The following is a 25,581-nucleotide window of genomic DNA, read 5'->3' as shown; positions in this document are numbered from 1 at the left end:
GTCACATGTAAGACCAGGACAGACTGTTAAGTAACTTGGATTACTGTCCTTGCATAGTCTGCAAATAGGATATCTATAAATAACCTTAAATCTTGATTTTTTTTTTCCTACGTTCCAGATTAGGATAATAGGACTGGAGTGGGAGTATGAGGTGAGCATGAGGTAAACCTATGTTTGTGGCTAGAAGAATCACTGAGGTTGCTTTTTATGTAGCTGATTTCAGTTTCAGGCTACTTTTAATTCCACAGTTTTGATCAGATATAGGACATAGACAATTGTTATCTTCATTCAACTTGACCAGTAACTTATTCCTGGAGCACTGTATGTCTGAATTTAGAAACAGAAAATACAGATTGGTTCACATACCAAAGACAAGATGGTATAATAACAGGCTGACAGGTATATCAGGTTATTCCTTTATCCCAACTGCAAAAAATCTTGAACTGAACGTACAGAAACGTGGGAAGGTTAAGGACTGCACCCTGTTGGGACAGTTTAAGAGAAAAGCATGAAGGTTTGTTTGTTTTTCAGTGAGTCATGGTCTTCAAATGTTACAGGATTAAAGAAATGTAAATGTCAAGACCAAGCCTGTATTCAGAAGTCTATCACCCCAAGAACTTTTATTGTAGATGTATTGTAGATGATGTGAGTTCTACTGGAGAGAAGGGGAGATAAACCATCACCAGAGGATTTGAATTTCATGCTTTTAATGAAAATACTGTCTTTAAAAGAATCAGATTTTAATGCTTCTTGAAAGATATTTGTTTCACACAGGAGGTATTTCTTGAAAGTTTGAACACGATTCTTCATTCCAGACCTTTGTCATCATATCATATCAAAAAAAGGATATCCTAAAAGGCAGGTGCTTGCCAAAGCTGTGCTGTGGGGAGGAGGTCCTGGGAAGAGCGTGTCACAAAGCTTCTCTCTGGGATATGCAGCACCTCAGCTGGGCTCCTGAAAGCTGCTGATGGTACATATTTGAGTAGCAAACTTTCAACAACCCTACATACACTTCATGTTTTTTAATATTTACTGGTTGATTTATACTATTTACTCAGGTCTTTTTTGACCTTTACTAGGTCAAAGTTATGATTTTAATGAAACAATTATTTTTCATACAAAATGTAAAGAAAACTATTTTTTCCAATTAGAAACAATGAAATAATAAATAAATAAACTTAATAAGAAGTAAAATTGAGGCATCTTTCAGATTCCACCAGTTAATTTTTAGGAGTATTGATTGAAAATCTCATAGAAGAAAAACCCAAAAGAAGAAAATACTTTAGATTAAAAGCTAGATCCATGTTTAAAAACAGTAGGGTAAGACAGTAGGGTAAGAGAAAGTAAAGAGGAGGATGAACAAAGTCCAAAAGTTATATGGAAAGTTAGACAGAGCTGTCTTCATCATATTAGAACTGACTTTGAAAAGCTCTAATCTCAGCTCTTCAAACTGATTTATTGTTTAGACCTGAGCAAGTCACTTAATCTTTCTGAGCTGTATCTCCATTTCCAGAACCAAAATGTTGCTCAGAGATCACAGATAGTGGATGGCAATTGGATGCTCTGGATAAAACTCTGTAGCTGTGATGTGTGCAGAAGTGTGAGATTAGGCAGTGGGTGAGTTTTGCAGGACAATCAACGGGTGAATTCATCACCCCCTAGTAAAGATGGTAAGACTTTCCATGTTTTATTTCTGTAGCAACCTATATGAGTGGCAAAAAATAGAGGTGAAAGTGAAAACTCAAGTCCTTATCTCATATGGAATTATCCTGATCACTATTTCCAAGGCATTAGTCTCAGTAACTAAATTTCTAGAGGTTTAACAACATCAGGAGAAATATTCTATTAAATTGAGGATACTGCGATGCAAATAAAGACTTGATCATAGTTCATGTTAAAAGGAAAATATAGAGGGGGAAACTAACCGCAATTATATAAGGCGAGAACTGAGGAAAAGATTTAGTTGAAAATGCTTTAACTGTATGCTAAAGTGTTTTTTGCCTCTGCTGTCCTTTAATTTTGGAAAAATGCGATTATGGCAGATGAGTTGATTTTCAAATTATAGTGTACGATTCCAAGAACTGGAGATCACAAGAAGATAATAAAACTGCCCCAGTGAAGTATGTTAGTCTTTTATTTATGCCCTCTTCTTAGTCTACTAAAAAGTTTTGCTTCTCATCGTGCTTTGGGTGTTTAAGTTTGGTGACAGTGGAATGTTGTTATTGTTGTTTTATTAAGTCAAGGTCATTTTAAGTCTCGTGTTGCAAAATTTTCAGAAAGCTACGAGGCCTGAATAAATAGGTCACAAATTCAGGGTCAGTATGTATTCATTTGTACATTCCTGAGTCCAACTGTCACTAAATGATGAGCTCATAGTCAGTAGCTTAAAAAGAAAAAAAAAAAAAAAAAAGAATTTCTGTTAACTGTCTGTGGCTTAGTGAGTTAGCAAACAGGATTGAGTAAAAATAGGACAGTTAATCATCTGCAGTACAGAAAGCAAAGCTGTTTGTGGCTGTGATCAGGTCACTCGGTGTTCTATCATTTCTCAGTTACTATTTGTTGTGTTCATGTTAGAGCAGCAATGAAGTGATGCCCCACTGGCAAGCTGAGGCAAGCACCTCCCTCTGGGCTTGACAGTTTTTCCACGTGGAACCTGCCTGGCCCTCCAATCCCTGAAAAATCCAAAGCCATCTGGTCCTTTCTCCTCAGAGTCATGCTATGAATGAGGAATTGATATGTGTATATCTGAAACTGAACGTAACATGGAGAATTAGTGTTGTCACTTAGAAGAAAAAAGCACAAAATATTTTTGGATTCAGCCATTTTTTTGGTCACCTTCCACTGACTCAGAACAGAGGAAGAGAGATTGAAATAGAGAGAAGCAACAAAGAAATAATAATTTTAACAAAATACTACTACTACTACTACTACTACTACTACTATTACTAAAGTAGAATCATACTTTTTAATGTAGAAAATATGCTCATCATTTTAGATGCTGTGGGTCATTGTCTTAAATTGGTTTGGTTTCAGTAGTTTATGTAGGACCTGATTCTGCCTCACTTGCCTTCAACTGAACAGCATTTTGGAAGAATATGCTGCGTGCAGGATGCTGGGAGATTTTCTTCCCTGAGAATTTTGTTTTGAGCTGACTCATGCACTGTGAGCGCAGCCTTGAACTGAAGGCAAGGAGAAGCTATTGAGTCTTTGGGACACCAAATGCCTCTCTCTCCCCAGAAAGCAAGACATTACCATTACGTAGTGGTTAGTTTCCTGTCAAGCAGGCTTTTCTATGTATGCTCATAGGAAAGCTGCCGGCAGGCGTTAACTGTGCCTGCTTGAGCGTGCTGCAGATGCATTACTGCTTAACTGTACCTGGGTGATGGGAAGACCACCGCCATCACGCGGTTGTGTCTGGGGGGGCCTTTAAAGTAAGGTCAACGTTTGTGCCCCGGGTCTGATCCGGTGATTCCAGTGATCAGAAATCTCCACAAGTTCCAGTGTTCAGTATTTTCTTCCTTTCTCCTTATCACTACTCAGTTGATCACATTGCAGATTTCATTTTACTGCCACTTCCAGATTAGTGTCCACCTTGAGGAGGCTTAGCTTGTTAAGTCTTAGCTCACTCCACCAACTGACTGTGTGTTCAGCAGTCAAGCACAGGTCACTCAGGAAAATAAAAAAAAAAAATGTTGCTCAAGTCCAACCATAAATGTTAAATATTAACAAAAAAAAACCCTTCTAATTTCAAAACATCTCTTTTGACTTCTGATGACATTTAGTAGGGGATATTATTATTATTATTATTATTATTATTAGTTAAGTGTAGCCTTTGTAACTCAACAGGATTATAACCAGTAAGATACCAAAACTGACTGCAAATATTGCAGATTTCAGTGCTTGGTACATCTCCAGAGTTTATTCATCCACCATTTAGGAATCCCGAACAATAACCTTGACTCCCTAAAAGAAACATTAAATAGTGCAATAAGCAGTACTATAACAAAAATTAAAGAAGTTTTCATTAAAGAAGTTGACTGAGAGACCTCAGATGTTTACTATAGTCACTGACACATTGCTTCTTTCTTGTGAGATAGTCTGTTTGATGTTGTGAAGCAGGTATTTAACATCCATTTCTGGGCCTCTGATTCAGTGGAGTTGCTATTGTTCCTTACTGTTACAATAAAAACTACAATGAAAAAATGCTGAAGTTCTTAATTATATCAATTCCTTTCTCGATTTTTGTCATTTTCTTTATTGTCACATTCCTTATTTTACAATATTAGGTATTTTATCCTCCAGTAAATTTGCAAATGAATATTTTGGATAATAAACAAGAAATAATGAAATATAAGACAAAAATGGGTGACCTGAATTAAATGAATGCTTTGGAAATTTGATTTGGTTCAAAAAAAGTGCAGAAAAGAGGATTTTATTTTATTTTATTTTATTTTATTTTTGACAAAATGGATAGTAACCCCGGAAACTGTAGGAAAATGTGTCCACTTACTTACGCATTAATTCTAGCTATAGTTGAAGGCCAAGGAAATATTGCAGTATGATTTTTAGAAATTCTTTGCTTCAGGATCCACATCTTTGAGCATAAATCCAACAGAAATAAAGGTCTGCAATGTTTGCATCATATTTATGGCAATATGCTAGCTATAACAATACCATAGCATTTCTAAAAGCATTTCTCTCAAATTAGTAAGGATGATATGACATAAGACTTATTGAGCAAGACCAAATTTATCAAAATCTGAATTTTTAAACGTTCTATATGTTTTAAAGTTCATTGTCTTGATTTGGGGATTTGATCTTGTGGTTGAAGTGTAAGATCACAGATACAGCTCAGATCCTTATAAAGCTTAAATAGTCAGTTACTTTTCAAATAGCAGATGATACTGAGTTTTGCCACAATCTTTTGAAATGCCTGGTATTCTGATTCTCAAGAGGTCCATAAACTGAGGCTGAATACATAGTCAGATTAGAAATATTATTTATTGAGCAAGTGCAGTAGAATAACAAGTGCAGTAGAATAATTATCTAAAAAATATTAGTTTTAATTCATGCATACAAGTGACTTGATGGCTCATAAAGGATGAACTATGATTGGACTAATTTTCTTTCAGGTAGGTTACAAATGAGGCTTAATAAAAATATCTAGCTAATAAATCCTTGTTAAAATTATTAACCTGATTAATTTCTCAAATGAGGTAGATAATTCCAATCGTGAGTCTGCAAATATGTTACAGGAAAAAAATGTATTACAACTTATTGAAACAGCATTCATTTATTGACATAGTTATTTATTAGCACTTGTGACGTTGTAAAACCATACTGATTATATTATTTTGTCTTTAAGATACGATCTGTTCCAGAGTAGTAAGAATTCATGCAGGGAATGGAAGGGCACAGCTCTTCCAGGAGGGGTTACATTTGTCTGGTTCAGGGAAAAATGAACAATGACACAGTGGATCTTCCTAACCAAATTATGGGACTGATGATACTTCTTGTTGCTAAAGCAAAAACATATTTTCTTCTTATTATGCTTATATAAATACATATATACACATACATACACACATACGTATGTATAAAATTTTTCTTTAACTCCTTAAGTTACATTTGTGCTTGTTGTGACTAGTGGAATTTGATGTGCCTAGACCATCAACTTCAATTATTGGGGAAGGCTAAAAAAGCTAGTTTTCTGTGTTGTGCTCAGTTCCTAGCTCTGGCTTAGGACAAGGTCGACACTGCAGGCTGCATTTCCTTTCTATTATTAATTGAATGGCTGGGAACTTTAAAAACACTAACTTGACTGCATTTACAACACTCTCGAAGAATATCATATTATTACTATATTTGTAGATAAGGTTGTAGTAGACTGATTAAATTTACACGGGAAATTGCCAGAAAAGAAAAGAGCTGCTAAGAAAAATTATGTCTTTTCAAGGCAGTCAAATACCTGAATGCCTGACTATCCCGCATCTCTGTGTTTTGCAAAGTCCTTCCATTGAAATTACTGGAATATATGTTGAAAAATCAGTGAGAGAAAAATCAGGTTGTAGACTACATTTCCACAGCATAAGCTGATATACTGTGTCCTTTTATTCCTTTACCATCTTGATACTTTTTCTACTTGTAATTTTTCTGTACTAATAATTTTCAGTCATGGAGGAGTTTATAGGGTATTTATTATTATTATTATTATGCTTGCTTGTTTGAATGAAATGCAGTGTTCAAGGATATTATGAAAGATGGCTGAATATCAGAAAAGATGGATTCCTTCTGCTTGCTGTATGATGCAGCCCTTTAACAAGGCTTTCACTACAATTCTCTTATTCAGGCTAACTCATACCACTTTCCTTAGAAAAGTTAATACTTTTATTTTGATGACTTCATGCAAAAGATACTATTACATATGATGATATCACTATCCAGCCTATGCATGTCATCCATTCTCAGTCTTAATCTGCATAGAAATTCTCTATTAATCAACATGTAAATTTAACTTAAAAGAGTTGAAAACTGCAAAACCAAGGATAAGAAGACTGTGTTTGATGGCACTGATTCCCCAACTTTACCAGCTTTACACCAGTACATGGTGTAAGTCCTTGCTTGCATACAAGGGATTTGTTGTTTGAGTATAAATGAGTTGTTCTTGGTGTTGGAAAGGTAATCACTCTTTTTCTCACATATTCCTTTAAATACCTTTATACAGATGAATTACAATTAATTCAATGCCAGAACCATATGAGAAACAAAAAAAATCCAACATACAGCTACCTAAGCAGGGATGGCAGTCATTTATGTGAATTATTCAAGCCACTGACGGTGTGCTGCAGTGCCTGTTGCTACTGAAGTAGAAACAAAATCAATTGTGTACAATATGTACAGTAATCTGTACAGTGTGAAGGGAAAGCAGATGGCAGGCATGAATAAAACTTTAATGTCCTCCAATCTGTTTACTTATTTTAATCAGCTATCATAATCATCACCCACTCTGCGCTTTGTTTACATGGGGAAGTGCTGGTGTGATCAAGCAGAAGAAAATCCCAATAAATGTGTCAGTTCCAAAAACCTAGTTAATTAGAATTAGAAAACTCTCTGATAGTTCAAAGGGTTAGGACAGACTAGGATAGATCACAAAGAGTTATGTTCCACTTATGACTGCAATCACACACAACTCTTTGAAGTGAAATGGGAAGCTGCACTTTTAACAGGTGAAATGTAAGGGGACAAGCTATTTTTTGCACTGGCCAGTATGGCTCACATTTTCATATCCCCTGAAGTGATAATGACGGCTACTTTCCAGAGAGGATACATGTTTTCCTGAGTTCTTATCTCCTTCATAAAGTATTTGGAGATTTGTATCTGAAAAATGTAATTTAAAATGTAGTCCTGAACATTATTTCTAAGATAAGAACATGACTTAAGTCACTTGGAGTTTGACATTCACCGGATTGAATGAAAAACTCATGTTTCACTTTCACTGGAAGTTTGTGTTTTTCAGTGTTAGAAGAAAAAGAACTATCTTGAGCATTCAGCCTTTCTGAGGTTTAAAACATTCATCTTTGCAGAAACCTTTAAAGCCTTAGCATGGGCTTCAGCACTGTGTTTGACAAATGTATTACCCTGCAGATATACTTGTGATGACTAAGGTATAGGAAGCCTGCAAATAGATTATAGTGCATAACAAGTGGGTAAGAATTTGTGAATGGCATGTTTGTTTTACACTTTCATGCTCTGGTCTGATTGTCGAGTGTTTGTGAGATCCTTTAGTGTTGTAAAGGATCTCTCATATCTCAGACTTGCCATTGAAGACTTTGCCCAGAGGAACAAAATACACTGGAGGTGGGAAAGAGAATTATAACTCACAGAATAATAAGGCTGTCACAGCAGGTGCCACTTTTTATCCTACCTTAAAAAAGAAAGGAGGAGACAATAGTTTAGGTGTTAATACTTTTAAAATGCTGTACAGAAATTGTGTCCATATATCATGCCCTTTACAAATAATACCTAATTATAGAAATATATGAGAAAGGAATCTTTCCCCAAAAGGAAATAGTGTAAGAGAAAGAATTGGATGTATGTGTAGATCATGCTGGAATCACAGAATCATTATGGTCAGAAAAGACCTTCAAGATCACTCAGTCCAACTGTAAATCCTTCAACACCATGCCTGCTAAACCATGTCCCTAAGTGCCTTATCTATACGTTTCTTGAACACTGCCAGGGACGATGACTCCACCACTTCCCTGGAAAATCTCTTCCAATGCTTCACCACTCTTTCTATGTAGGAAATCTTCCTAATTTCTAACCTGAACACAACGTGGCAAAACTCGAGGCCATTTCCTCTTGTCCTACTTACGGTAGTTATTCTGGAGAAGCGATTGATCCCCGCCTCACTACAGCCTCCCTTCAGGTAGATGTAGAGAGCAATAAGGTCTCCCCAAGTCTTCTCTTCTCCAGACTAAATAACCCAAGCTCCCTCAGATGCTCTTCATAAGGTCTATGCTCTAGCCCCTTCCCCAGCTTTGCTGCCCTTTGGACGCGCTCCAGCACCTCCATGTTTTTCTTGTAGTGAGGGGCCCAAAACTGAACACAGTGTCCAAGGTGCGGCCTCAGCAGCACGCTGAGTATTCCCTGGTCCTACTGGCTACACTGTTTCTGATACAAGCCAGGAGCTTCTTGGCCAACTAAGCACACTGCATGTTCAGTCAGCTGTCAATCAATACCGCCAGATCCTTTTCTGCCACGCAGCTTTCTAGCCACTCTGCACCAAACCTGTAGCATTACATGGGATTGCTGTGACCAAAGTGAAGGATCCAGCACTTGGCTTTGTCAAACCTCATGCAATTGGTCTCAACCCATCGATCCGGTATGTCCAGATCCCTCTGTAGAGACTTCCTACCCTCAAGCAGATCTAGTCTTCCTCCCAGCTGGGTGTCATCTGAAAATTTGTTTAGGGTGCACTCAATCTCCTCATCCAGATCTGACCTCTGGGAAACACTGTTTGAGGCCAGTCGCCTGCAGGATTTAACTCCACTTTCTGGGCCTGGCCATCCAGCCAGTTCTTCACTCAGCAAAGAGTACACCTGTCTAAGCCATGAGCTGCCGACTTCTCCTGGAGAATGCATTGGGAGACTGTGTCAAAGGCCTTTCTAACGTCCAAGTAAATCACATCCACAGCCTTTCCCTCATACCGGCAGGTCACTTGGTCATAGAAGTAGATCACACTTGTCAAGCAGGACCTGCCTTTCATGAACCCATGTCATCTTGGCCTGATCCCATGGTTGTCACACACATGCTGTGTGATCGCCCTCAAGATGATATGCTCCATAACTTTCCCTGAGACTATGTTGATCATGGCCCCACAAATTCACTTCCTAGATAAAAGACAGTGGAAACTCCTTCCTCCCTTTTAGTAAGTAGAAGGAAATACAGCTGTTAGGAACTCTGGCCTAGATGTTGACATTCAGAGGTAATTAATGTAAAGTAAATAAAAAGGAAAGAGGGAAATAAACTTATTAAAGGAGAGTTTACCTATGGTGATGCAGCTGCTGCCCTGCAATCCACTATTCTGTGGGCTAGAAAAAATACCTGCTGGAAAGGAGGATATGCATCTGGGAGATAATCTGATGACAAAGCTAATTTTTGGGAATCATTCTGGGAGGGATAGTCTAATTTTACTCCTACACAGATTCTTTCAGGAATACTAGCTATGCCATTATTTCCTCATCTGTAAAATCAGGAAAATAGCAATTAATTTGATAACTAATTCCTTTGAGTAATAATGTTTACAATGCCTGCAAGTTGCCTGCCTACAATAGGTCCTTTTTATTATTATTTTCAATAAATTATTATTTATTCATTAAACTTGCTTGAAAAAAAGACTAAAAGACTTTGGGCAACAACCACATTGATGACTTGACTGCAATCCTGTTCTGATCTGATGTGAGATTCAGGTCTCCCCTCACAAAAACTCCGGGAAGAGTGCAGGGAACAGAGGACCTTGAATTCAATTCTTCTATCTCCCTGGGCTCACTGATCTGAGAAGGTGCCCTCACCTATGCTACCTCAGTTTGTTCCTCTTCTCTAAAACAAGCAGAGAAAGTGAATGGCTCATATAGGCTGTTCTTGGGGTGGAACAGCTCTGTGTCTCACTTCTTTACTAAACTTTTTGTTTGATAAATTACAGTATTTTTATAGCATGGAGGATTTCATGGAGAAAGAAGTTAGGGCCTATAGCATATAAAAACATTCTCCTTTTCCTAAGCTAACAAATATGAAAGAGCCAGGTGGAAAATGACAACTCAAAAGCCAAATAGACTTACAAACAACAAATTTACAACAATTCGAGTTATACTACCATTCAGATACAGCTCCTCTGCATAAGGCATTTCATCTCCATGTAATTGTCAGGTATCTACATGTTCTTTTATGTTTCAGTTATTGCCCTCCACAGTAATACTGGCACCTATGCTTACAACAAACTATTTGAAGAGCTTCTTATATATCACTGAGCTTTGAAGCTCATTCTCATTCCAGCAGATTTTACCTATGTGGCAGGACAGTTGAGGTAATTTTCTTTCTGCTGTATTGGAAAACATAAGAGAGGAATCGAATCAGAGGACTTGAAAGGCAAATCCAGCATTTTAGTACATGGGCAGTTAGTTTATCTCATATATGTGATGTGGGTGTATGCAAACAGGTGGGAAAAAGCTCAGCATGTGTGATAGAATAGGATAAATACAAAGCCTAAACTGTCCAGTGTCAGTTGGAATAATGGCTTACTAATGTTGGTATGACCCTCTACAAAGCAGAGGGAAGGAAGGCTTACACCCCCACCATTCAAACTGAAAGAAAATAAATCTTAATGTTTGGGCTACACCAATTGACCTCTTCTGACCTTCAACAAAACAAGTCTTAGGAAGAGAATGAATCATAGAATCACAGAATGCTTAAGGTTGGAAGGGACCTCTAGAGGTCATCTAGTCCAATGCCCCTGCACACGCAGGGTCACCTAGAGCACGTGGCACAGGACTGCATACAAGCGGGTTTTGAAGATCTCCAGAGAATGAAGACCGTCTATTTGTTTAAATGAGGTTTCCTTGATTATCATAAGTTTATTCTAGCCCTGCTTGCCTTCTTACCTAAGTATCAGGCTGCATCTCTTCACTCCTATCCGGTTTATATGTTTAGAAATTTTTGAAAGGTTAATTCGCAAAATGTCTTGATCACGCACACTCAAATAAAAACCTAATACTGACCTGCCATGACATCCAGCCACAGTTTAAAATCAACTCACAGAAAGACAAGGTTATGTTTAGTTTGAGGAAATTTTACATCTACTCTAGATAAACTTAAAAAGCTGTTAAGAGTGGATGGAACTGACATGAGAGCAAAGTAAGAGGTCATGTCACGCAAAGCTGTTTCTCTTTTTTTTTTTTCTTTAATTAAAATAAACACATTTAACCATTTAAATACAAGTCTGTTGAAGTGGATATGATTTTATTTATCTCAGTTGAATAGAGGGTTCAAATTAAGACAAAAGAAATATTTTATCTTTGATTTTCCCCCCTAAGTTTGAATGAGTGTCTCAGTAATGCTTACTAATACTTAGTGTCTCAGTATTACAGAACCACAGCTGAAAGTAAAATATTTACAATGCTGCAATACTGTACACAATAAAACACTAAATAAATACAGAGATTCCCATGTTAGAATTGTGACCTGATACCTCGCATACAATGCAACATTGCTAAATTTCAAAGAAGCAAAATATGAAATATAAAATAATGGCAAGAAAAGGCTTATAATACATTCAAGATCTTGGTTTATAATGATAATATATGCCATGTGTCAGAGGGTTTAAAATAAAATCTGTTGAAACTGAGGTAAGTAGGCTTATTATTTCAGATATTTTATAGGAGGTCTGATCAGCACTGTTACTTACAGTTGAAGAACTTTATGCATAATTTAAGATGGCAAAAATGTGCATAAAGAAATATGCCATTTTTCTGTGTTTAGCAGGAACCTGATGGATTTCTGTGAATGTGTAGCAGAAATCCTTTGCTTCATTCCCCCTATGATGTCAATTTTATGGTACATATGGAAGATAGATCACAAATACACTTATCCTCAAATCCTGGCCTTTCTATTTTCCACTGAAGTGGACTTCAATTGGTAAAATGTACAGAATGAGAAAAGAAGAAGTGAGGTCAGCCTTTGTTGAAAAACAAATTGGCAGGAAAGAGAGGAACTGAAACCTCATCAGATGGGTATTTCTCTGTATTAAACAACCTATTCATCTATCAACTGTTGTTTACACATAGTATACAAACACACAGGAACTCATGTGCAGCACGCAAAAAGCTCTAACTTATATTACCACATTAAAGAAGCAAATCATGTATATGAATGCTAGAAAATACTGGAAATGGGTTATCTGGGTGCTATTAATTCAGCTGTCTTTTTTGAAAGCTTCTGATTTATATGGATTACAGTGCAACTTTAATTAAATGATCACATTTTTTTTTCCCCTAGGGTACCTCCTCTTCACTCACAATGCGGTGGATGATGTTTGCTTAATGAGCAGCTGCTCAATACTTTGTTTTTACCTCATTGTTCGGCATGTGTGGTCCCATTTGTTACTCACTAGACACTAACAACCCGGATTCCTGTTCAGAACTATTCATTTCCTCATAGACTTTTCTGATTTCACTGTCATGTACTAATGCATCACATACAGAATGCTTTCTCAGTGCCCTGCAATACCAGGGATGATGTCATTCCCATCAGAGAAGGAGATTTGAAATGTAAAAGGATTCAAGTTCAGCATTTATTTTGAGTAGCCAGCCTCAGACATCTGGGACTTCCTTATTTATGGATTAAATTTAGCATGGTATATTAGCTCTATCTATTCAAATATACCTCCCATTAACTTAAGCTGTAGCTGAACTAGTCAGCAAATTAGACTCCAGAGAAACTACCTAGTTAGGAAATGACAAAATGAAGGACATCAGAGTGATCTATGTTTGGTCTAAGTATCTTGAAAAGCATTTCAGAGCAACTTTTAAACTATGATAGAACATACATTTCTCTGGGGCAACATTCAGATTTCACAAACATGATATGGCTTTTCTTACCCATACAATCCCTTATGTCATTCCTTGCACTCTGTCTTGCGCTTCTGCAGGGCTTTCACAGTAAACAGCTTTTGTTGCCTCTATTATTTATCCTTAGAGCAGATCCAAACAGTGTGGTGATTCAAATACTTGTGCAATGTGAAAATTAATAGAGGCATATAACAAACAGCATAATGTATACTCACGGTAGGGTAGCGTAAATTTAGGTTATATCAGCAATCTAAATCTTGATGTGTTAACTTCTGAGAGCTCAGTCCTTACCATACTTTCTGTGCGGAAGTCCATAACTATTAAATAATAATAATAATAATAATAATAATAATAATAATAATAATAATAATAATAGAGAAGAACACTCAGCAAGTTTGCAACTCTATATTGCAATTGTCATATGCAAACTCTATATTGCAGAATGACATAATCATTTTACCATTAACTTTCAAAATCAAGTTGTCATCTTTTCTGTGGCCTCTCTTTCAATTCCCACTTCAAGTCTCCTTGCCTAGTTGCCAAGAGTGAGATAAAGTAAATAACCTAGGGTGGGTCTAGATACTAAGAGTTTCTTTAAGAATCGATAATATTACTGCTTTCACTTGATCATCTGGCACATTGGCTACAGCATTATGGTCACTTCTTTCTCATGTCTCTTTATTAATTGTAGCATTTGAGATGTGCCACATTTTGTTAATTCGAATGCTACGGATATTTAAAACCAGCTGTACCAGTGGCAGTTAGCAAGTAACAGGCTGCTGCTTTAGACTTAAGAAATTCAATTTTGGATATCCACCCCACTCACGCTGCTCACACACACACACTCACTTTTACTCAATCATCGGTTGCCTGTTAGCATGCACAGTTTAAGCTATATATTGCCTGTGACACTAATCAATTCCAGTATCTGTTCCTTTTATCAAGCTTCCCATTTCAATCTACATTTTGTTTTGTTTCATATCTTTTGTTCAAACAAGAGAACTTCCTGGTCTTTTTACATTTTTATTTATTTTTTCCCCAAAGTCAGAGGGAGATTCCTGTAAAGGACACCTCAGTCTAGAAAATCTAGGATCAGTCATTAATGGGAAATTCTGGCCTAAAATTAACATTCTGTGTACACAGTACATTTGAAAACTCAATAGTTCAGTGTGGAAGCTGAAAGAGACTTAACTACATTCACTGGGAACAAATGCCCAAGACCTAAAATTTCTGCCTTGTATGTGTGTTTTTCACATGATTTTAACTTTACCTTATGAGGACTAATTTCTGCAAGGGACATCAAGTCACATTCCCAACACAGAGGGCATCCCTTGCCAAAAGTGGAAATCTGGGAGACATATTCTACCTTCTTTTACAGAAAATACCACTTTTTTTTGTTTGTTTGTTCATTGTGTAAGCTACACATTTCCTTTTAGCTTCGTTTGTTCAAATCTCTAAATTAATTTGTATTAGGAGCATAACTGGGATGCCCATTGGTGTATGTCTTCAGTTGCAGTTCAAAATTCCAAGATATCAGTCACATGCTCTCACATTATGAAAAAAATTGAATTATTGTCTATTTATGCCATCAGCAGCAGGCTAGCAGATGTTCTCATTACTATTTTAAAACATTGGGTATAGACTGTGCTGTGATAGGGATTGAAGATTTTACCTAAAGAAGCTGAACAGAGCCACAGAATGGTCATGATTTTCTAGGGGAATAGAGGCTTAGTTAGCCAAGTCATTGTTTCAGTGTTTGTCATTCAAGCATGGAACTAGATAATTCTCTTTTATTTCTAAATTACATGATGGCACGATTTTTTGGAATGAGTGCAATTTAGCATGCACATTATTGAGTTTGAGGTTAATTATCAGAATACATTTTGTACAACATTCTCCAGTTATTAAAAATAGTGAATGTCCATACATTATCTAGCTCCTAAATACAATACTACAATTAAATGAAGTTATGCCTTTATGGAGGGGGAAGGGGAGTTTGTATCACAAATCCATTCTGATACAATCTCAACAATTTTTATAGAAATCATGGAAGTCTTCATTTAATGAATGTACAAACATAGTAAATGCATAACTTTATGTATCAGCAACATTATTGCTGTGAATGGTGCAACAGTGTAAGAACAAAACTTGATTTGATTATAAGGAAGTGAAAGAATGTGATATTAATCACTAGTATGGCAATACTGAATTCTATGGGTACTAGCATGTTCTCATTAAGAGCTTTAAAAATTGCTAAGATGGACAGTCCATATTTGAGACTAAAGAAACAAGTTCAGTCACTGAAGTCCAATTTCACAGTTATGTGCATATGCCCATAATTCATTCACATGCAGCATAGGCTTTACCCCATTCTTACCTGCAATTTCTAGGGAAAGAAATTGAAATATGAACATCCACCATAAAAATTACTAATGTTCTACTAATGACAGGCGTAGTGCTTGACCAGCGCTATGTCCAGGAGTTGCTGCAAACCAGAACAGCCTCAATACTTTGCTAAGTGCGCATAGGTAGGCTCTGCTTAGGCCACTGTGATGAAGAAAATGCGAAGACAGAAAAAAAAAAAACCTGCTTTACATGTGAGTCCACATATTCTAATAGTATTTTTCAACCATTTTTTATTAGTTGACTCAGTAGTAGACTCCAGCCATCAGAACAAATTAAATTATCTTAGGTAGCATAATTCTATGATGATTTCATGAAATAAATAGGCCTTGAAAACTGGAAACTTTATCGTCATTTTTTAGCAGATTATTTTCAGTGCTAAATAAGAGTCACATGAGGAAAGTACCAGTGAAAGCTAGGTCTACTGTGCTAGTATTGACTACTGAAATGTAACTAATGTAGTTCAGCTGAGGTAACAGGCAGAAGTATTGACCTAAAGAATCTCTTAAATATTTCAATGTTCAACAAAACCAGAAAAGAAGGGAAAATAAAGAACAAACTTAATATTGTTAGATTTTATTTAGGTGGAAGATTGTGTTTAAAATATATCACATCTTTATAGATGTAGTAAATGTCTTATTTTAAAATATTTTTAAAACACAAACCCTAAATGCTGCTGAAATCAAACACTGCCAGTCATAAGCATGAACCCAGCCTATGCACTTTTACAGCTTGAGTTGTGATAATATTGCATGTAACTATATATATGTATGATTCAGATTAATGGTAGTCAATTAAAAATTAACTAAAACACATTAAATATGAGTCTGTCATCTTCTTACTTCTGACACTTTTTATACCTCTTGTTTTTTGAAAAGAGTAGAAGATAAAAAAGTATAAAAGAACTTAAAACACACAAAAGTACTATTTTTTATACTTTCCTTGTTAAGAAGGCAAATGTAAAATGAACCTAAAAAGCATGAAAATATGAAAGAAAGCCCCATCTATATATTGCTGTTGAATAGTAAATTCTGTTTTGTTACAATTCATTGAAACTAATTTATTCCTATGGAAAAGCTGGAAATGCAAGAGAGAAGATAAAGACTACATTTATGATTCAGTGTGTTGGAAAATATTTTAAAAACCAAAAACTAAAACAGCAGCTTTACTTTGACCATTAACAAAAGGACTCGCTGTTATTCTTTCCTCCGATTTCCTAGACCACCTTGTTTTCCTTATTTCCTTCTGTGTTTCAACTAAGATTTGGACAGTTGGACAGGATCAGGATGTCACAAGTCATTACAAGTGTAATGATTACACCAAGAGTATTTTTGGTAAAGAAATAATCATATTTCTAAACCAAGATCTATGTTTTTATTTTTCTTTTCTCTTTTTGTTATTATTTTTTTTAATCTGTAGCTTTCTCTTATTTTTTCGCAGTGCTAAATCTGTTCTGAAGAGGTATTTCTTTTTCCTTGCATGAAATTTCCCTTATCATTTTCTTTTAGTGCTTGATCCTTCTTTGACCACCAGAAAGAGTTTTGTGCTCTTTTAGCTTTAGGCTTTATGAGCTGAATATGAAGAAACATCACATACCTCTCTCTTAAGAAAAGATGCTCAGAGATACAATTATGTTGATCCAAATATGATTGATGGTGTAGGCAGGAGAAGGAGAGGTATATTCAGCCCTGTGTATTATCAGAGGTAAAAGGGTATTTTGTATGAGTTGCTCTTATATTCCTGTCTATAAAATATAACTACAAGTTACTAATTTATAGAAAAAGTAGGTACAAATATGCAGTGTATTCACAATGAGTGCATTTTCACACAACTTCATGCATTGAAAAGCTTCTTTTTAGTACAGTTTCACCTAGCATCTGAAATTGGAGCCTTGCTATACACTCTAAGCCTACCATGGTTCCCTGAGTCTTTAATTATTTTATTTGTGTTAGTCTAATTTCATATGGGGTATGTAAAATATTTTCCATAACTATTTTAATGGTGCATTATGGTACATTTATGGTCTGTCGGATTTGAATTTTTCAGGCTGAGTGCTCTGAACCTTTGGCTCTACCAGTGTGAATTAATGTTCTAATTAGTATAGCACTATGTAGGACACAGTTATGCAGTAATCTTAGACTAAACTGCAATAAAATTAGGCAAAAAAGCTTAGATCTTGCCATAAATTCTTGTTATTACTGTGTTTCCCAGGTCAGAAACAGGGCAGTTTCTCACTTTTTTCATGGTGCATCTCAGTTTCACAGCCAGTCATTTAACAGTATTCAAGTTAAATCCAGACTGACAGTTCTGGCAGTTGTCAAAGTTAGAGACAAAGATAGAGCCAGTAGCAACAACCTTAGTGTTTTTGCTTATTACTTTTGGTTATTTTTTAACTCATTATGCAGATTTTATCAAAGTAGAGTGGACAGCATTCAGTTCATAGAAAATAAATAGAGTATTGGTGGTATTCTAGCACACTGTTGGCATTCTAATGCTTTCCTCATACACTGAAATGAGATGTGCTTGAAATGAGGGTATGATTCTCTCACTCTTGACAAACAAAAAGAGAATCTCTTCTGATATACTGTGTGTGTTGTCTCAAGCCCTTGAGCCTTTCATTGGCTTCAAATTCTGTTACAAAGAAAATAAACTTACTAGGAAATTGGAGTATTGGTAAATTGTTAATCTATTTTAAGCCTCAAGCTATTTGAAAAATCACAGATTTGCCACGTGTCTACATAGTTAAGAATGAAATTACAACAGTGCTGAAAATCCTATTTTCCTCACTGACAACAAAAAGGCCAGAAAACAGTCCATACATTTGCTATAAATCATAACAATACACTATTTTCTTACCCTTGGCTCATTAATTTTCATAAATGGAACAGACTTATTTTGTCATCAGAAAATTGTTCATCTTTTTGTAAATAATGCAGGAAAAATAAAACCCAAGTCATTATAGTTCATAAATATGAACTAAACAGACACAAATAGGCATATAAATATATGCACATGTATAAACAAATAAATATTTAGATAATGTACCACTGAAGTAAGTATTGCAATACATAAAATCTCAGTTAAAGGAAAGAAAGATCAATATGCAGGTGGTCAAATGCATAACAGATTACCCACGGAGGCTGTGGGGTCTCCATCTCTGGGGCTATTTACATCTAGACTAGAAAAGGTCCTGATCAAGCTGATCTAGCTAATTTCAGGCAAAAAGGTCATGAAATTTGTTAGGTCAAGAAATTCCAACCTAAATATCTTATGAGTCTACATATCATTAAAATTATTGCTCACACGGATAATATTTTCCAAAATAAATTAGCATATATATTTTCCTAAATGTAATTGTTATAGAAGTGTGTATGTGTCATATTTTCAGCCAAATGTCATATTATGACATTGTGAGATCAAGGAGTAGGTTGAATCTTTTATACTCTCCTTCTTCTCATGGTCTATTTTCTAACTTTATGGCATTTTCATTTTTTGGAGGGTAAGGCCATTTCAGTCACATGGCTGCAGTGCATCTGGGGGAATGAACCTCTCTGGTAAGGCTGTCTGAGTGGAAAGACAACAGCAAAAGACATTCAATAACATTCCCAGGAAGGCACTCTTAACTAGTAATGCAGAAGAAATTAAATATTGCTTTATTTATTTATCTTTCTTTGTGAAGAAAATGTTGATTTTCAGCTGAAAGCAATCTTTTTTTATTTATACAGAGTCCAGACTACTAAGGTAATGAAAATCACTGTTTATAATCCTCATACAGCTAAAACTTACTTTTCTCTTTTATGAGAATTTTTAGTGAGTCTTATATTAGTGTCATTGAGTATTATTTAAATACTTAAATATATTACTTCAAGAGAGAGAATTTAGTGAAGCATACATTTTTTTTTCATGAAATGATAATGCTGCTAATCTACTGCCCCACGGCTCTGTAAATAACATTTTCTCCTCTCTTTCTCTGATTTCTTCATGTCAAGGAGATATTTTTCCTTTGGCTAATAATTAATATCTTTTTGTGTCTTTCTTCTAAGTTTTTCTTAGTGAGCAATGAGGTGCAACCCCAAAGGATTGTCTTGCAAAATAAAACTATTTAGCCTCTCAATTAATAAAGTTTCCCGAAATTGTGACATTTGCACAATGATTTGAACATATTTCCAATATCATCCTATGTCATGACAGAAAATTGATTACTGTTTTTAACACAGCCCTGAATGTGGTAAACTTGAAATGGCCACATCAGAATAATTCCGCGTCTACTCTTGTCAGATTATACACTATGTCTAATCATGATATGAAATGGCAGTGGCACACTAGGCAAAAATAACAACTTTGCTAGCTTTACTTTTTTTCTCCTTTGAGCTATTCTAGCACTAAGTCCTGCCACCATCAGAAGATGCTTCTGGGTACACAGCACTGGAATTGATTTGGGGCATAAATAGACTCCATCTCACTATCGCTCACTTGTGCAGGCTCTGCTGTGACAACAGCAATAAACCCTTGCTAAAGTCACTTGGAAGTCTTTGTACTGATTTCAATGATGCGTTGAAGTAAGGAGATAAAACTCGACTCATAAGAATGCAGAATACAAGAAATGAGCACTACACTGGACAGAGTTAAATCACTTCAGCCTTCACAAAGCAGACACTCTTGGAACAGTGTCAAGTTTGATTTGTGTTAATCTGTTTCTTCACTGACATCAGAAATATCAGACACTTACTAAAATAAGTGTCTATACCAGCAGTTTACAGTGGTTTAAATAAAAATGTTAAACACATTATTGCTAAATCTGTCTTCCAACTTTATTTTGGTAAAACTCAGAAAATCCCAGTTATAACATACTTAACTGTATTTCTATCACTAAGCCAATTTATTCATTCATATTTCTTTTCCCCATGGAAGACAAGTATTTCATTTAACATTATAAAATTACAGAAGGAAAAAACTACAAATCAATATCTTATTTGTCATATTCTTAGTTTCTGAAAAGATCTTTGTTAGTGCCTGGAAAGCAATTACATCTGAGAAACAATAGGCATCTTTGAATTCTGTTGTTGCATTCTATACAATCATTGTATTTTTGTAGGCTAGAGAAACTTCAAAAGTTCGGGAGATTTAGGTCATTCAAATACTTAAATAAGAATGTTTTTTCCCTGATCTTCATCAAAATGTTTTGATCTGTAAAACTGGGTGAAGCAGTCACAAGATCTGCTTATGGGGAAATTTATGACACCTCTGTTTCTATTTAGCTGGGAAAATTGCAATAATAAGCTGCAGAGAACAAGTACACTATTTCTAGGTTGACAGAGGAGGGGGAAGAGGGAAGTAGCTTTTAATTTCCCGTTCTACTTTTTTTCCCTTTCTTTTTCTGTGTGTTTCTCCCCGTAAATTTCCTTTTCCCTAAATTCCCATCATAAAATCTTCAACCTAGCATTTTTAAGGATAATGCTTATCACAGAAATCACAGAAATCTTTATTGATCACCTACAGTTGTAAAAAGGCCTGATGCCTAGATGTACCATATTGATGGTACATTCTGGACTCAGAAATGATCTCTAATTGTCATGACACTAAAACACTGACATTTAGCACAGTTCTGGAAGAGAAAGTCCTGCAGGAATAGAATAATTAGAAACTATCTAGACTGTCATCCTTAACTGCCCTTAGTATAATGATAACCTTTTCTCCACTCTTGTGAGCAATGTTAAGTACCCAGAAGATTACAAGATGCCTGATGTAAGACATTATTTTCTCTGTTGTTCTTCTGGGGTGCAAAAACCTTTCCCTTAAGAATCAATTCAAATGAGTTTATTTAGCATAGCTCTGGCTATCAAGGGAAAAATACATCAGCTATCAGAGGAGGAAAAGCTTTGTTTCTTTGGAAAATGTATGTCAGTTTTGTGCATGAGAAGGTCACTGAACTGACTGAAAAACCGTAAGTGAAAATTGCAATGATTATCCAGAAATAATGATGATAATATTATCTCTATTACATAGCAATGGACACTCCAACAGATTCCAGAGAATTTTACAACTAGGTATACAAAATACTGCTGAAATGCAGTTACCAATCAAGTGGAAAGCTCAACCACCCAGTAGCACAACCAACCAGGTAGCACAACGATGAAAAATCAGAACACCTCAGCCAAAGAATATATTAAATTATATGCATTTTTTTTATAGAAAAGTTAGTATCAAAGCAGAAAAAACTTGATTTTGTTTCTAGAAACTGTTCTTAAAGATCACCTTACATAATAAATGTATTCTGTTCAGCCCCTCCATTTAAGATAGATGTGATCTGGGTGGACAGATAAGTCATGAATTTAAATCTTCTAATGCAGAACTCTTGATATTTTGAAACCTAAACAGCATTATTATAATATCACTAATGGTTTTCTGGAGTAGATTATTATAAGCAGTGCTAAGCCAATGAGACATCTTTTCCTGTTTATTGTACAAGCTCATGTACTTCTGAAGATAAGAGTAGCCATTAGCATGCAGCATCCCATTCTGGGGTTATTTTTCTCCTACTACACACAAAGATTATTTCTGTGAACAAAGTTGAAGCAGGAGTTATCAAACAATCAAACAAAGCTACCACGTTGTGTGATATCTGAGGAAACCATGCAGCAAACCATGCAGCAGACCCAGAGCACTTCAGCAGCCAGCTTTTCTTTACTGATGAGCAGACAAACCTTTCCATCAATACCAGATAGTGAAGTTTATTACGAGAAAGACAGCTCAAGTTTGGTAAAGGCATAAGTTTCCAATAAACAGCTCCAGTCAAATAAAGCTAAGTGGACCAGGTGATCCAGAAGCAATGTAGCTGTAACTGTATTGTATGCAGCCCTGGTTAATAACCAGTGTGCAATGACAGTTGGCTCCACAAATGATGGATGTCCTTTTCTTCACGCTTCCAGAAACACGAGCGATAACATGGATACTTGTGTAATGAAGACAAAATTCAAAGATTTTTTCGTCCTTGAGCTCTGTTTTGTAGAGACCTTCTGAATGGCCAAGTGACCTCAGGGAGTCAGTGCTGCAGCGAGGGTGACTGTCCTCCATGCTGGAATCTGCTGTAGCAATATTTCTGATGTTCCCAGTCTCAGAGGCTCAATTGCTATTTCCCCAGACAACAGAGAGTTGATTATAGTCTAGTCAACACAAGTTATAATATTTTTATACAAAACCTTTATATGAAAGGCAACTAGAAAGTGAATCTTAATGTAATATTCACTCACACCTGCCATCAGTTCAGTTGCACTAGGGCTAAAACAATGAAATGTTTCAGTAACAAACCACACACTTAGAAGTGAATGAACATTTTTGCATTGCAGCAACTCATATTCTGTGATCCTAAATTAACACTTTAAAATGCTTGATTTTACCCTATTGACATTAATTAAGCTCACCATGTGCTCATATATGACAAATTAAGGGAATTATTTTTTTTTAAAGAGCTCATCTAGCTTTAATTACTACATACTGTACATTACACAGAAAATACTGCTCCAAACTACTGCTTTCAGTTCACATCTGATATATTCAAATTAATTAATGGCTATAATTTAAAATGATTAACAAAGAAACAAAGAAAAGATTGCTAAGCAGGATAGTTTAAATTACTGTATGTCCAGCTACTTGAGAATGAGATAATTATTGTCTCACAACACTCATGGGAGACAGAAAAAGTCATTGACTAAATTAATGTGGCATAAGCTAATTTTATATTTCTGCACTGTCTGAATAATTCTTTTTCAAAGCTGACAAAGTCTGGTGTGGCATATCCGGTACTAATTTAGCAAATCATCCTAATTCATGTAGAGCATGTAATCATTTACTTAGCAGAGTGAGAAATCAGATTCCCTTTTTTTTTTCTTTTTTTTTTCCTTTTTTTTCCCTACTTGTATACCTTGTTCTCCTTAATTTCTTCCAAGAAATAATTTAAACATGAACTTTAATCCCATTTATTTCAGAGATTAAATTTAGAGAAATGGTTAAGTAAGTATATTTTCCTGGATTAGGACCTGTTTCATTCTATATTTTTTATTTGGAGCCAGTAGGGACTTTATTTCTAGGTTCATTTTCCAGTGCAAAGACTAGTTATGCTTTTTATTTGTTTATTTATTTATTTGGACACCTGTTCATACAGTTAATAAATCGTAGTCACTGTGGCCAGTTTGAGATGTCTGTCCAGTCCTGTATTTGCCTTTCCTATGTAAGGAAGAAGTTCTGTGTATCATTTATTCACTAATTCAGTAATTAATAACTACAGCCTCACTTTATTCTCTCAATATATACCAAAACCCAAAGCATGCTAAAACATTTTAGGAAGTATTGACAATTTTACAATGACTTGAGAAAAGTAACAATTATTCTTGGAGAGTATTACGATTTTGTGCGTAAGTGTCTAATAGTGAACCGTAAATCAGGAGAATGACCAAAATAACCAAGGGTATGTTGAGGTATTTGTTTGATTTGGATGGTACAGGATTTCCCTGCAGAGACCAAAAACCTACAATCTAGGGTTTGGGGAATTAATGTAGTTACATCAAGGAAGCAACCTGGATTATGGCCAAAGTCAATATACAGAGAAATTGCTACATAAAGTCAATTAATTCAATTTCTTATTTAATGAGGAAGAATGGAGAAGAACCTGGATAAACATCAGACCAGAAAGGGAGATCAAAACATAAAAAGAGATGTATAATAATATTGTGAAGAAAAAAATCTTTATCAAACACTGTATCATGAATTAGCTACATTAGGGAGAGACAGGACATGCTGGTGGGAGTTGAAACCTCAAAATGCAATATGCATGCAAAGCAATTATTTTGTAAAAAACAGATAGCACTAATGAGAAAATAGTGACTTTTAAGCTACAGAAAGTTAAGAAGATGGTAATATCCCACCAATTAAAAGCAAAACTTTGCAGACAAGTAAGAGTCTCAGTTAGCAAAAAAAGTCTGATATATCAGGGCCTGAAGTTATTTCAAAAAACAGAATGATGGGCTGTTCACAGACAATTTGCTTTATAAACAGATAACAACAGGAAAAAAAAATCTAAGGGCCAATAGCAAGCCTGAAACAATGGTAAAACTGCAGGACCTGAGGACATCTCCTGTGCATTTCACAAGGTGTTTAAAGAGTTCCTTTGGGGGTACGTTTAAAGTCATTCTGTTACAGGAGAATTTCAGCAAAGTGTGAAAACAACTACTCTTGTGTTCTGTAAAGACCTGACCTTTTGAAGATTTTACAGGCCCAATCACCTGTGAATCATAATAAAAAAAAAATAGAAAAATGCCCAATTAAAATCCACATTCTCTTTTCACATAAACACAGTTCAAAGTAAATTCATGAAGGACAAGACACTTGGCAAGTAATATTCACAGTTAAATCAATGGAGTTAAATCTTTCCTGTTTAAATTCCACAGAGCAACCAGACATGTCCATTATCTCTTTTGCTTTTGCCACCAACTGCAAAAGAATTTGCAAAGAGGATAGGACAGAATGACTCCATCATGGGGATACAACTTCAATGAACACAGCAAAAAAGCAATGGTGATGATACCATACTATTTTTATCCAATCTGAACATCTTCTTAAGATAAAAGGTTAAAGCAATGAATATTTTCAGGAAAGTGTCTGGGTATAAATTAGATGATGCCTGATCTAAAATACTAGCTAAAGCTACCTTACTCAAACAAATCATTTCACTAGGAAATGTTTCGATCCTATAAGATATTAAAAAATTAAATTTTCTTGAAATCTAGAAGATTTAAATACAACATAAATACCAAGGCACTGATTTATTAAGCAAACAAACAAGATCTGAAAGACCAAGACTATGAGAAACCTACATTTAAAAAAAAAAATCACCTAGACATCATTATTAAAAATTGTTCAGTCAACAGAGATGACCCAAGATATTTTCTCTTCATCTCAGGATTTGTCCCATTTTCAGGAACAAAGCATATGCATAAATTATAAAGCCAGGATCATTAGAGACCTTTGCAGTCCTTACTCTTCTCTCTAACTAACATAT

This window comes from Tinamus guttatus, unplaced genomic scaffold (genome assembly GCF_059628265.1).
Source record: "Tinamus guttatus ecotype Peru unplaced genomic scaffold, ASM5962826v1 Tinamus_guttatus_pri_ptg000138l, whole genome shotgun sequence".
NCBI classification, from domain to species: domain Eukaryota; kingdom Metazoa; phylum Chordata; class Aves; order Tinamiformes; family Tinamidae; genus Tinamus; species Tinamus guttatus.
This window is presented reverse-complemented; position numbering follows the sequence as displayed.